We start from the raw sequence: 11,315 nt of genomic DNA on the forward strand, positions 1-11,315 counted from the left end.
ACTAGCCAGCACACTAGCAAGGGTCTTCGAAAGAACTCAAAAGATAACAAGGGAATCTCACACAAGAATCAATTATAAAAGCAGAAATACTTTGCTTGTGTCTAGTAAAAGGAATTGAAGAAAGAGAGATGAGACTCTTAGTGGAATTTGAATCAGCATTCTACAACTTATCTGGACTCTTAGAAAAGCTCCCCGAAGGGATAAAGAGGAATCTCTGCTATTTGATAAAAGACAGAGAAGACCACAAGTGCCAGCTATGTGTCTCAGAGTTATCTGAAGAAAGCAATAATGAAACGGAATCAACCCACATGATAAAGGAAGGAGACAACGCATCTGAAGGCCACATAATGAAAGAAGAGGACAGCACATCTGAAGCATCTCTCAACATTATTGCATAGTGACGTAAGCGCTTAGGTCATAAAGCACCAACAATGTAGCTGGTTGGTGCACGAAATTGCAATAACACTTTTTGCAATCCCGCACAACTAACCAGCAAGTGCACTGGGTCGTCCAAGTAATACCTTGCGTGAGCAAGGGTCGATCCCACGGAGATTGTCGGCTTGAAGCAAGCTATGGTTATCTTGTAAATCTTAGTCAGGATATCAGAAATTATCAGAGTTGAGTGTAAAAAGCAAAAGAACATGTAATGGTTACTTGTATTGCAGTAATGGAGAATAGGTTGAGGTTTAGAGATGCTCCATCTTCCGAATCTCTGCTTTCTTACTGTCTTCTTCATCAAACACGCAAGTCTCCTTCCATGGCAAGCTCGTGTAGGGTCTCACTGTTGTCAGCAGCTACCTCCCATCCGCGCAGTGAAAGCTAATGCACACACTCTGTCACAGTGCTGCCAATCACCGGTTTGGTCCCCTCCCCTACCGGAATAGAATCACTCTTTTGCGTCTGTCACTAACGCCCAGTAGGTTACAGGTTTGAAGCACGTCACAGTCATTCAATCATTGAATCCTACTCAGAATACCACAGACAAGGTTTAGACCTTCCGGATTCTCTTGAATGCTGCCATCAGGTCCTGCCTATACCACGAAGATTCCGATTAAAGAACCCAAGAGATAACTACTCAATCTAAGATAGAACAGAGGTGGTTGTCAGGCACGTGTTCATGGTTGAGAATGATGATGATTGTCACGGATCATCACATTCATCCGGATTAAGAACAAGTGTTATCTTAGAATGGAAGCAAGCATGATTGAATAAGAAACAGTAGTAATTGCATTAATCCATCAAGACACAGCAGAGCTCCTCACCCCCAACCATGGGGTTTAGAGGCTCATACTGTGGGAAAAACGTGTACAAAATGTTATGAGGTCATAAGGTCCGGATACAATGTCAAAAGATCCTATAAGTAGTAAACTAGTGTCCTAAGGTTTACAGAAATGAGTAAATGACAGAAAGATCCACTTCCGGGCCCACTTGGTGTGTGCTTGGGCTGAGCAATGAAGGAATTTCGTGTAGAGACCTTTTCTGGAGTTAAACGCCAGCTTTCATGCCAGTTTGGGCGTTTAACTCCAATTTTTATGCCAGTTCCGGCGTTTAACGCTGGAATTTCTGTAGGTGACTTTGAGCGCCGGTTTGGGCCATCAAATATTGGACAAAGTATGGACTATTATATATTGCTGGAAAGCCCAGGATGTCTACTTTCCAATGCCGTTAAGAGCGCGCCAATTGGGCTTCTGTAGCTCCAGAAAATCCACTTCGAGTGCAGGGAGGTCAGAATCCAACAGCATCTGCAGTCCTTTTCAGTCTCTGGATCAGATTTTTGCTCAGGACCCTCAATTTCAGTCAGAAAATACCTGAAATCACAGAAAAACACACAAACTCATAGTAAAGTCCAGAAAAGTGAATTTTAATTAAAAACTAATAAAAATATACTAAAAACTAACTAAAAGATACTAAAAACCTGCTAAAAACAATGCCAAAAAGCATACAAATTATCCGCTCATCACAACACCAAACTTAAATTGTTGCTTGTCCCCAAGCAACTGAAAATCAAAATAGGATAAAAAGAAGAGAATATACTATAGACTCCAAAACATCAAAGAAACATAGCTCCAATTAGATGAGCGGGACTAGTAGCTTTTTGCCTCCGAACAGTTTTGGCATCTCACTCTATCCTTTGAAGTTCAGAATGATTAGCATCTATAAGAACTCAGAACTCAGATAATGTTATTGATTCTCCTAGTTAAGTATATTGATTCTTGAACATAGCCAGTGTATGAGTCTTGGCTGTGGCCCAAAGCACTCTGTCTTCCAGTATTACCACCGGATACATACATGCCACAGACACATAATTGGGTGAACCTTTTTAGATTGTGACTCAGCTTTGCTAAAGTCCCCAATTAGAGGTGTCCAGGGTTCTTAAGCACACTCTTTTGCCTTGGATCACAACTTTATTCCTTTTCTTTCTTTTCTCTTTTTTTTTCGAATTTTTTTTTTGTATTCACTGCTTTTTCTTGCTTCAAGAATCAAATTGATGATTTTTCAGATCCTCAATAACAGTTCTCTTTCTCCTCATTCTTTCAAGAGCCAACAAATTTAACATTCTTAAAACAACAAATTCAAAAGACATATGCACTGTTCAAGCATTCATTCAGAAAACAAAAAGTATTGTCACCACATCAAACTAATTCAACTAGTTTCAGAGATAAATTTTGAAACCCTGTACTTCTTGTTCTTTTGTGATTAAAGCATTTTTCTTTTAAGAGAGGTGATGGATTCATAGGACATTCATAGCTTTAAGGCATAAACTTAAATTTTATTAATTATTAACTAAGAACAAGACTCAAATATAGATATAAGATGAAACTAAAAATAAAAATAAAAATAGAAAATAAGACAAGAAAAACGAAAAAATTAGGCTCCTAATGATAGAGGTTTTCACAGAGTTAGGACTCAACAACCTTGATTTTGAGAAGTGGATGCTCCTTCAGCTTGAGAGGAGAACTTTTGGCGCTTCATCTCTTGGATTTCACGCCCCTGCTTCTCTTGCTCCTTCCATTGTCTTCTTGGTGATTGGATGTTCAATGGGTATGAATTCATCTTCTTCTATCTTCACCCCAGCCTCTTTACAGAGCAAGGAGATCAAGCTTGGGTAAGCCAATTTGGTTACAGTGGAATTCCTATTTGCAATGGTGTAGATCTCACAAGCAATCACATGATGAACCTCCACTTCTTTTCCAAGCATAATGCAGTGAATCATCACTGCTCTCTTGATGGTGACCTCAGAACGGTTGCTAGTGGGCAATATGGAACGCCCAATAAAGTCTAGCCAACCTCTTGCAATTGGCTTGAGGTCTCCCCTCTTGAGTTGGTTTGGGACACCCTTTGAATTGGTTATCCACTTAGTCCCAGGGAGGCAGATGTCCTCTAGAACTTGATCCAACCCTTTATCTACTCTCACCATCCTTCTATTGAAGGAATCAGGATCATCTTGTAGTTGAGGTAGTTTGAAGATTTCTCTTATTTTGTCCAGATGAAAGTACATAACTTTCCCTCTGACCATGGTTCTGTGGGTATGGTAAGCGGTTTCAGTCATTCTTTGCTTATCTGTTAGCCACAGATTTGAGTAGAATTCCTGAACCATGTTCCTTCCAACCTTTGTCTCAGGATTGGTCAGAACTTCCCAACCTCTGTTTCGAATTTGCTCTTGGATCTCCGGATATTCATCTTCTTTCAGATCAAATTTAACTTCCGGGATCACTGACCTCAGACCCATTATTTTGTGATAATGGTCTTCATGTTCTTTGGTTAAGAACTTCTCTTCATTCCAAAGATTCTTTGGATTAGTCTCTTTCTTGCCTCTTAAATTGGTTTGTTTTCCCTTAGGAGCCATGATATTGATGAATCTTGGCTTAGTGATCACGGAAAAGCACACCAAACTTAGAGGTTTTGCTTGTCCTCAAGCAAAAAGAAAAGAAAGAAGAGAAGAGAGAGAGAGAGAGAGAAAATTCGAATGGTGTGAGGAAGGAGGGGTGAGGAACGTTCATTTATAGAGTGGGGGGGAGGAGAATTTCGAAAACAAAAGAGAGATTTGAAAGGAAATTTGAAAAGATTTTGAAAAAATTTGAGAAAAGGGTGAGTTTTTGAAGAAGATTTGAGATTATTTTGAAATAGATTTGAAGAATGGTTTTGATTTGTGAAGATTTGAAAGTGATTGATGAAAGGTTGAAGTGCATTTATGTAGAAGATTATGGGTAAAAAGAGGAAAGTTTGAAAAAATTTGAGTTGAAAACAAAAATGTGGTCCCCCCACCTTTCTGGCGTTAAACGCCCAGAATGGCACCCATTCTGGCGTTTAACGCCCACTTGGCACCCCTTTTGGGCGTTTAACGCCCAGCCAGGTACCCTGGCTGGCGTTAAACGCCAGAAAACCTTCCTCACTGGGCGTTTTTCTGAACGCCCAGTGATGTTGCACACCTGGCGTTAAACGCCCAGAATGGTACCCATTCTGGCGTTTAACGCCCAAAATGGTACCATTACTGGCGTTAAACGCCCAGAATGGTACCCATTCTGGCGTTTAACGCCCAAAATGCACCTTACTGGCGTTTTTTCGCCAGTAAGCTCATTTTCTCTGCTTTTTGAGCTGAATCCTTCTGTAACTCTGTGAATTCCTTCATTTTTGATACTTGCCTCTGTAAAAACAATTCATACAACTTCCTAACGACTGGGTTGCCTCCCAGTAAGCGCTTCTTTACTGTCCTTAGCTGGACTTTCACTGAGAATCATTCAAGTCTCAGTTTTGAGCACTCCTGCTCAAAATTTCCTTCAAGATAATGCTTGATCCTCTGTCCATTAACAATGAACTTTTTGTCAGAATCGATATCCTGAAGCTCAACATACCCATATGGTGAGACTCCTGTAATCACATACGGACCCCTCCATTGGGATTTGAGTTTTCCTGGAAACAACTTGAGCCTAGAGTTAAAGAGCAGAACTTTTTGTCCTGGCTCAAAGACTCTGGTTGACAATCTCTTGTCATGCCACTTCTTTGCCTTTTCCTTATAAATTTTTGCATTTTCAAAGGCATTGAGTCTGAACTCCTCTAGCTCATTTAGCTGGAGCAGTCTTTTCTCACCAGCTAACTGTGCATCCATGTTTAGGAATCTGGTTGCCCAGTAGGCTTTGTGTTCCAGTTCCACAGGCAAATGACAGGCCTTCCCATACACCAATTGATATGGAGAGGTTCCTATAGGAGTCTTGAATGCTGTTCTGTATGCCCACAGAGCATCATCCAAGCTCTTTGCCCAATCCTTTCTTCGGGCCATTACAGTCCGTTCCAGGATTCTTTTTAGCTCTCTATTAGAGACTTCAGCTTGCCCATTTGTCTGTGGATGATATGGAGTGGCCACTTTATGGCTGATTCCATATCTAACCATAGCAGAGTACAGCTGTTTATTGCAGAAATGAGTGCCCCCATCACTGATTAGCACTCTGGGGACGCCAAACCTGCTGAAAATATTTTTCTGGAGGAATTTCAGCACGGTCTTGGTATCATTAGTGGGTGTAGCAATTGCTTCTACCCATTTAGATACATAGTCCACTGCCACCAGAATGTAAGTGTTTGAGTATGATGGTGGGAATGGCCCCATGAAGTCAATTCCCCATACATCAAACAGCTCTATCTCTAATATCCCTTGTTGAGGCATGGCATATCCATGAGGCAGGTTACCAGCTCTTTGGCAACTGTCACAGTTACGCACAAACTCTTGGGAATCTTTATAGAGAGTAGGCCAGTAGAAGCCACATTGGAGGACTTTAGTGGCTGTTCGCTCACTTCCAAAATGTCCTCCATACTGTGATCCATGGCAGTGCCATAGGATCCTCTGTGCTTCTTCTCTGGGTACACACCTGCGGATCACTCCGTCAGCACATCTCTTAAAGAGATATGGTTCATCCCAAAGGTAGTACTTGGCATCTGAAATTAATTTCTTTCTCTGCATGTAACTGTACTTCTTGGGTATGAACCTCACAGCTTTATAGTTTGCAATGTCTGCAAACCATGGAGCTTCCTGGATGGCAAATAATTGCTCATCTGGGAAAGTCTCAGAGATCTCAGTAGAAGGGAGGGACGCCCCAACTACTGGCTCTATTCTGGACAGATGATCAGCTACCTGATTCTCTGTCCCTTTTCTGTCTCTTATTTCTATATCAAACTCTTGCAGAAGCAATACCCATCTGATAAGCCTGGGTTTTGAATCCTGCTTTGTGAGTAAGTATTTAAGAGCAGCATGGTCAGTGTACACAATCACTTTGGATCCTACTAGGTAGGATCTAAACTTGTCAATGGCATAAACCACTGCAAGTAATTCTTTTTCTGTGGTTGTGTAATTCTTCTGTGCATCATTTAGAACACGGCTGGCATAATAAATGACATGCAGAAGTTTATTATGCCTCTGTCCCAACACTGCACCAATGGCATGATCACTGGCATCACACATTAATTCAAATGGTAATGCCCAATCTGGTGCAGAGATAACTGGTGCTGTGACCAACTTAGCTTTCAGGGTCTCAAATGCCTGCAGACACTCATTATCAAAGATAAATGGAGTGTCAGCAGCTAGCAGATTACTCAGAGGTTTGGCAATTTTCGAAAAATCCTTGATAAACCTTCTGTAAAATCCTGCATGTCCCAGAAAGCTTCTGATTGCCTTAACATTGGCAGGTGGTGGTAATTTTTCAATTACCTCTACCTTTGCCTTATCCACCTCTATTCCTCTGCTTGAAATTTTGTGCCCAAGGACAATTCCTTCAGTCACCATAAAGTGACATTTCTCCCAGTTTAAAACCAGATTAGTCTCTTGGCATCTTCTCAGGACAAGTGATAGGTGGTTAAGACAGGAGCTAAATGAGTCTCCATATACTGAAAAGTCATCCATGAAGACTTCCAGAAATTTCTCTACCATATCTGAAAAGATAGAGAGCATGCACCTCTGAAAGGTTGCAGGTGCATTGCACAGACCAAAAGGCATTCTCCTATAGGCAAACACGCCTGAAGGGCAGGTGAATGCTGTTTTCTCTTGGTCCTGAGGGTCTACTGCAATTTGGTTGTAGCCTGAATAGCCATCCAAAAAGCAGTAATAATCATGGCCAGCTAGTCTTTCTAGCATTTGGTCTATGAATGGTAAAGGAAAATGATCCTTTCTGGTGGCTGTATTGAGTCTTCTGTAGTCAATACACATGCGCCACCCTGTGACTGTCCTTGTAGGAACCAGTTCATTTTTTTCATTATGAACCACTGTCATGCCTCCCTTTTTGGGAACAACTTGGACAGGGCTCACCCAGGGGCTATCAGAAATAGGATAAATAATCCCAGCCTCTAGTAATTTAGTGACCTCTTTCTGCACCACCTCCTTCATGGCTGGATTTAGCCTCCTCTGTGGTTGAACCACTGGTTTGGCATTATCCTCCAACAGGATCTTGTGCATGCATCTAGCTGGGCTAATGCCCTTAAGATCACTTATGGACCACCCAAGAGCTGTCTTGTGTGTCCTTAGCACTTGAATCAGTGCTTCCTCTTCCTGTGAATTTAAAGCAGAGCTTATAATCACTGGAAAAGTGTCACCCTCTCCCAGAAATGCATATTTCAAGGATGATGGTAATGGTTTGAGTTCAGGCTTGGGAGGCTTATCCTCCTCCTGAGGAATTTTCAAAAATTCCTTTACTTCCTCTAGTTCTTCTTGATCAGGTTGAGCATCTTTGAAGATGTCCTCAAGCTCTGATTCTAGGCTTTCAGCCATATTGATCTCTTCTACCAGAGAATCAATAATGTCAACGTCCATGCAGTCTTCTGGTGTGTCTGGATGCTGCATAGCTTTCACAGCATTCAACTTGAACTCATCCTCATTGACTCTCAGGGTTACTTCCCCTTTATGTACATCAATGAGAGTTCGTCCAGTTGCTAGGAAAGGTCTTCCTAGAATGAGAGTTGCACTTTTGTGCTCCTCCATTTCCAGCACCACAAAGTCAGTTGGAAAGGCAAATGGCCCAACCTTGACAATCATGTCCTCTATTATGCCTGATGGGTGTTTAATGGAACCATCAGCGAGTTGGAGGCATATCCTGGTTGGTTTGACTTCTCCAGTCAACCCAAGCTTTCTGATAGTGGATGCAGGTATTAGATTTATGCTTGCTCCAAGATCACATAAGGCTATCTTGGTGCAGGCACCTTCTAATGTGCAGGGTATCATAAAGCTTCCAGGATCTTGAAGCTTTTCTGGTAAGCTTTTCAAAATGACTGCACTGCATTCTTCAGTGAGAAACACTTTTTCAGTTTCTCTCCAATCCTTCTTATGGCTTAAGATCTCTTTCATGAACTTAGCATAAGAGGGTATTTGCTCAAGTGCCTCTGCAAACGGAATCTTTATTTCAAGAGTCCTTAGATAGTCTGCAAAGCGGGCAAATTGCTTATCCTGTTCCGCTTTGCGGAGTTTCTGAGGATAAGGCATCTTGGCTTGATATTCTTCAACCTTAGATGCTGCAGGTTTATTCCTTACAGAAATGGTTGAAGAGGCCTTGTTAGGGGGATAATCATCAGAACTCTCAGGTGCCTGATTCTCCTTGGGCGTTTGAACGCCAGGAGTGGATGAAGTTTGGGCGTTAAACGCCAACTTCTCCCCCTTTTCTGGCGTTTGAACGCCAGAACTGGGCAGGTAATGGGCGTTTAACGCCAGCTTTCCTCCCTGTTCTGGCGTTTGAACGCCAGTATTGGGCAAGGAATGGGCGTTTAACGCCAACTTTCCTTCCCTTTCTGGCGTTTGAACGCCAATACTATTCCTCTCTGGGCTCTTACTGTCCTCAGAAGGATTTTGAACAGTGGCTTGGTCATCCTCTGTCAACTGTTCCTTAATTGACTTCTTGCTCTTTTGAGCAGTGGCATTCAGTGTTTTCCCACTCCTCAGTTGAACTGCTTGACATTCTTCTGTTATTTGTTTAGATATTTGCTGTTTTGCTTGATTCAACTGCAGTTCTATGCTCTTGTTAGCAACCTTAGTATCATGGAGCATTTCTTTAAATTCTGCTAACTGTTCTGTCATCAGGAGCAATTGTTGATTAAGCTCATTCATCTGTTCTTGAGGATCAGGATCATTGACTACTGCCATGACCTCTTCTTGTGGAACGAATTCCTTGCTAGAATATAAGTATTGGTTTCTAGCAACAATGTCTATAAGCTCTTGAGCTTCTTCAATTGTCTTTCTCATGTGTATAGATCCACCAGCTGAATGGTCTAAAGACATCTGAGCTTTTTCTGTAAGCCCATAGTAGAAGATGTCTAACTGTACCCACTCTGAAAACATTTCAGAGGGGCATTTTCTGAGCATACCTCTATACCTCTCCCAGGCATCATAAAGGGATTCATTGTCCTCTTGTTTAAAGCCTTGGATGTCCAGCCTTAGCTGTGTCATCCTTTTTGGAGGGTAAAAATGATTCAGGAATTTTTCTGATAACTGTTTCCATGTCTTTATGCTTGCTGTAGGTTGGTTATTCAACCACCTTTTTGCTTGATCTTTTACAGCAAATGGAAACAGTAACAGTCTGTAGACATCCTGATCTACCTCTTTATCATGTATTGTGTCAGCAATTTGTAAGAACTGTGCCAGAAACTCAGTAGGTTCTTCCTCTGGAAGACCGGAATACTGGCAATTTTGCTGCACTATGATAATGAGTTGAGGGTTTAGCTCAAAGCTGCTTGCTTTGATGGGAGGTACACAGATGCTACTCCCATATGCAGCTGTATTGGGGTTGGCATAGGACCCCAGAGTCCTTCTGGACTGGTAAATTCCACTTAAGTCCATAATGGACAAAAGGGAAATGATAACAATTGCAAAGAGATAAATTTTGTTTATTTTTAAAGTTTTTTTTTTGAAATAACCGAAAAATAAAAATAAAAACAAAAAGGAAATTTAAAATAAAAATTCGAAAATCAAAAGGAAAATAAAATAAGATTTCGAAAATTAGAAAGAAAATAAGATCAAAGCAAATTGAGAACTGAATCAATTAGTAAAGAAAAAGATTTTGAAAACAGCAATTAAGAAGATATGATTGAGAAAATTTTTATGAAAAAGATTTGATTCTTAAAAAGAGGAAAGAGAAAAACACCAAAAGACACCAAACTTAAAATTTTTGAAAATCAAACACTAATTTTTTTGAAAATTTTAAGAGAAAAACACAAAGAGGACACCAAACTTAGGACTTTTATGAATCAAAAAGGGACTAAGACTATGCAAAAACGAAAATTTTAAAAGAAAAACAAAAGCATGCAATTAACACCAAACTTAGAATATAAAACTAGACTCAACTAAAAGACCCTAAACCAACAAAAATAAAACAGTCCTAATCTAAGCAACAAGACAAGCCGTCAGTTGTCCAAACTCGAACAATCCCCGGCAACGGCGCCAAAAACTTGGTGCACGAAATTGCAATAACACTTTTTGCAATCCCGCACAACTAACCAGCAAGTGCACTGGGTCGTCCAAGTAATACCTTGCGTGAGCAAGGGTCGATCCCACGGAGATTGTCGGCTTGAAGCAAGCTATGGTTATCTTGTAAATCTTAGTCAGGATATCAGAAATTATCAGAGTTGAGTGTAAAAAGCAAAAGAACATGTAATGGTTACTTGTATTGCAGTAATGGAGAATAGGTTGAGGTTTGGAGATGCTCCATCTTCCGAATCTCTGCTTTCTTACTGTCTTCTTCATCAAACACGCAAGTCTCCTTCCATGGCAAGCTCGTGTAGGGTCTCACTGTTGTCAGCAGCTACCTCCCATCCGCGCAGTGAAAGCTAATGCACACACTCTGTCACAGTGCTGCCAATCACCGGTTTGGTCCCCTCCCCTACCGGAATAGAATCACTCTTTTGCGTCTGTCACTAACGCCCAGTAGGTTACAGGTTTGAAGCACGTCACAGTCATTCAATCATTGAATCCTACTCAGAATACCACAGACAAGGTTTAGACCTTCCGGATTCTCTTGAATGCTGCCATCAGGTCCTGCCTATACCACGAAGATTCCGATTAAAGAACCCAAGAGATAACTACTCAATCTAAGATAGAACAGAGGTGGTTGTCAGGCACGTGTTCATGGTTGAGAATGATGATGATTGTCACGGATCATCACATTCATCCGGATTAAGAACAAGTGTTATCTTAGAATGGAAGCAAGCATGATTGAATAAGAAACAGTAGTAATTGCATTAATCCATCAAGACACAGCAGAGCTCCTCACCCCCAACCATGGGGTTTAGAGGCTCATACTGTGGGAAAAACGTGTACAAAATGTTATGAGGTCATAAGGTCCGGATACAAT

Source organism: Arachis stenosperma, chromosome 5 (assembly GCF_014773155.1).
Source record: "Arachis stenosperma cultivar V10309 chromosome 5, arast.V10309.gnm1.PFL2, whole genome shotgun sequence".
Classification (NCBI taxonomy): domain Eukaryota; kingdom Viridiplantae; phylum Streptophyta; class Magnoliopsida; order Fabales; family Fabaceae; genus Arachis; species Arachis stenosperma.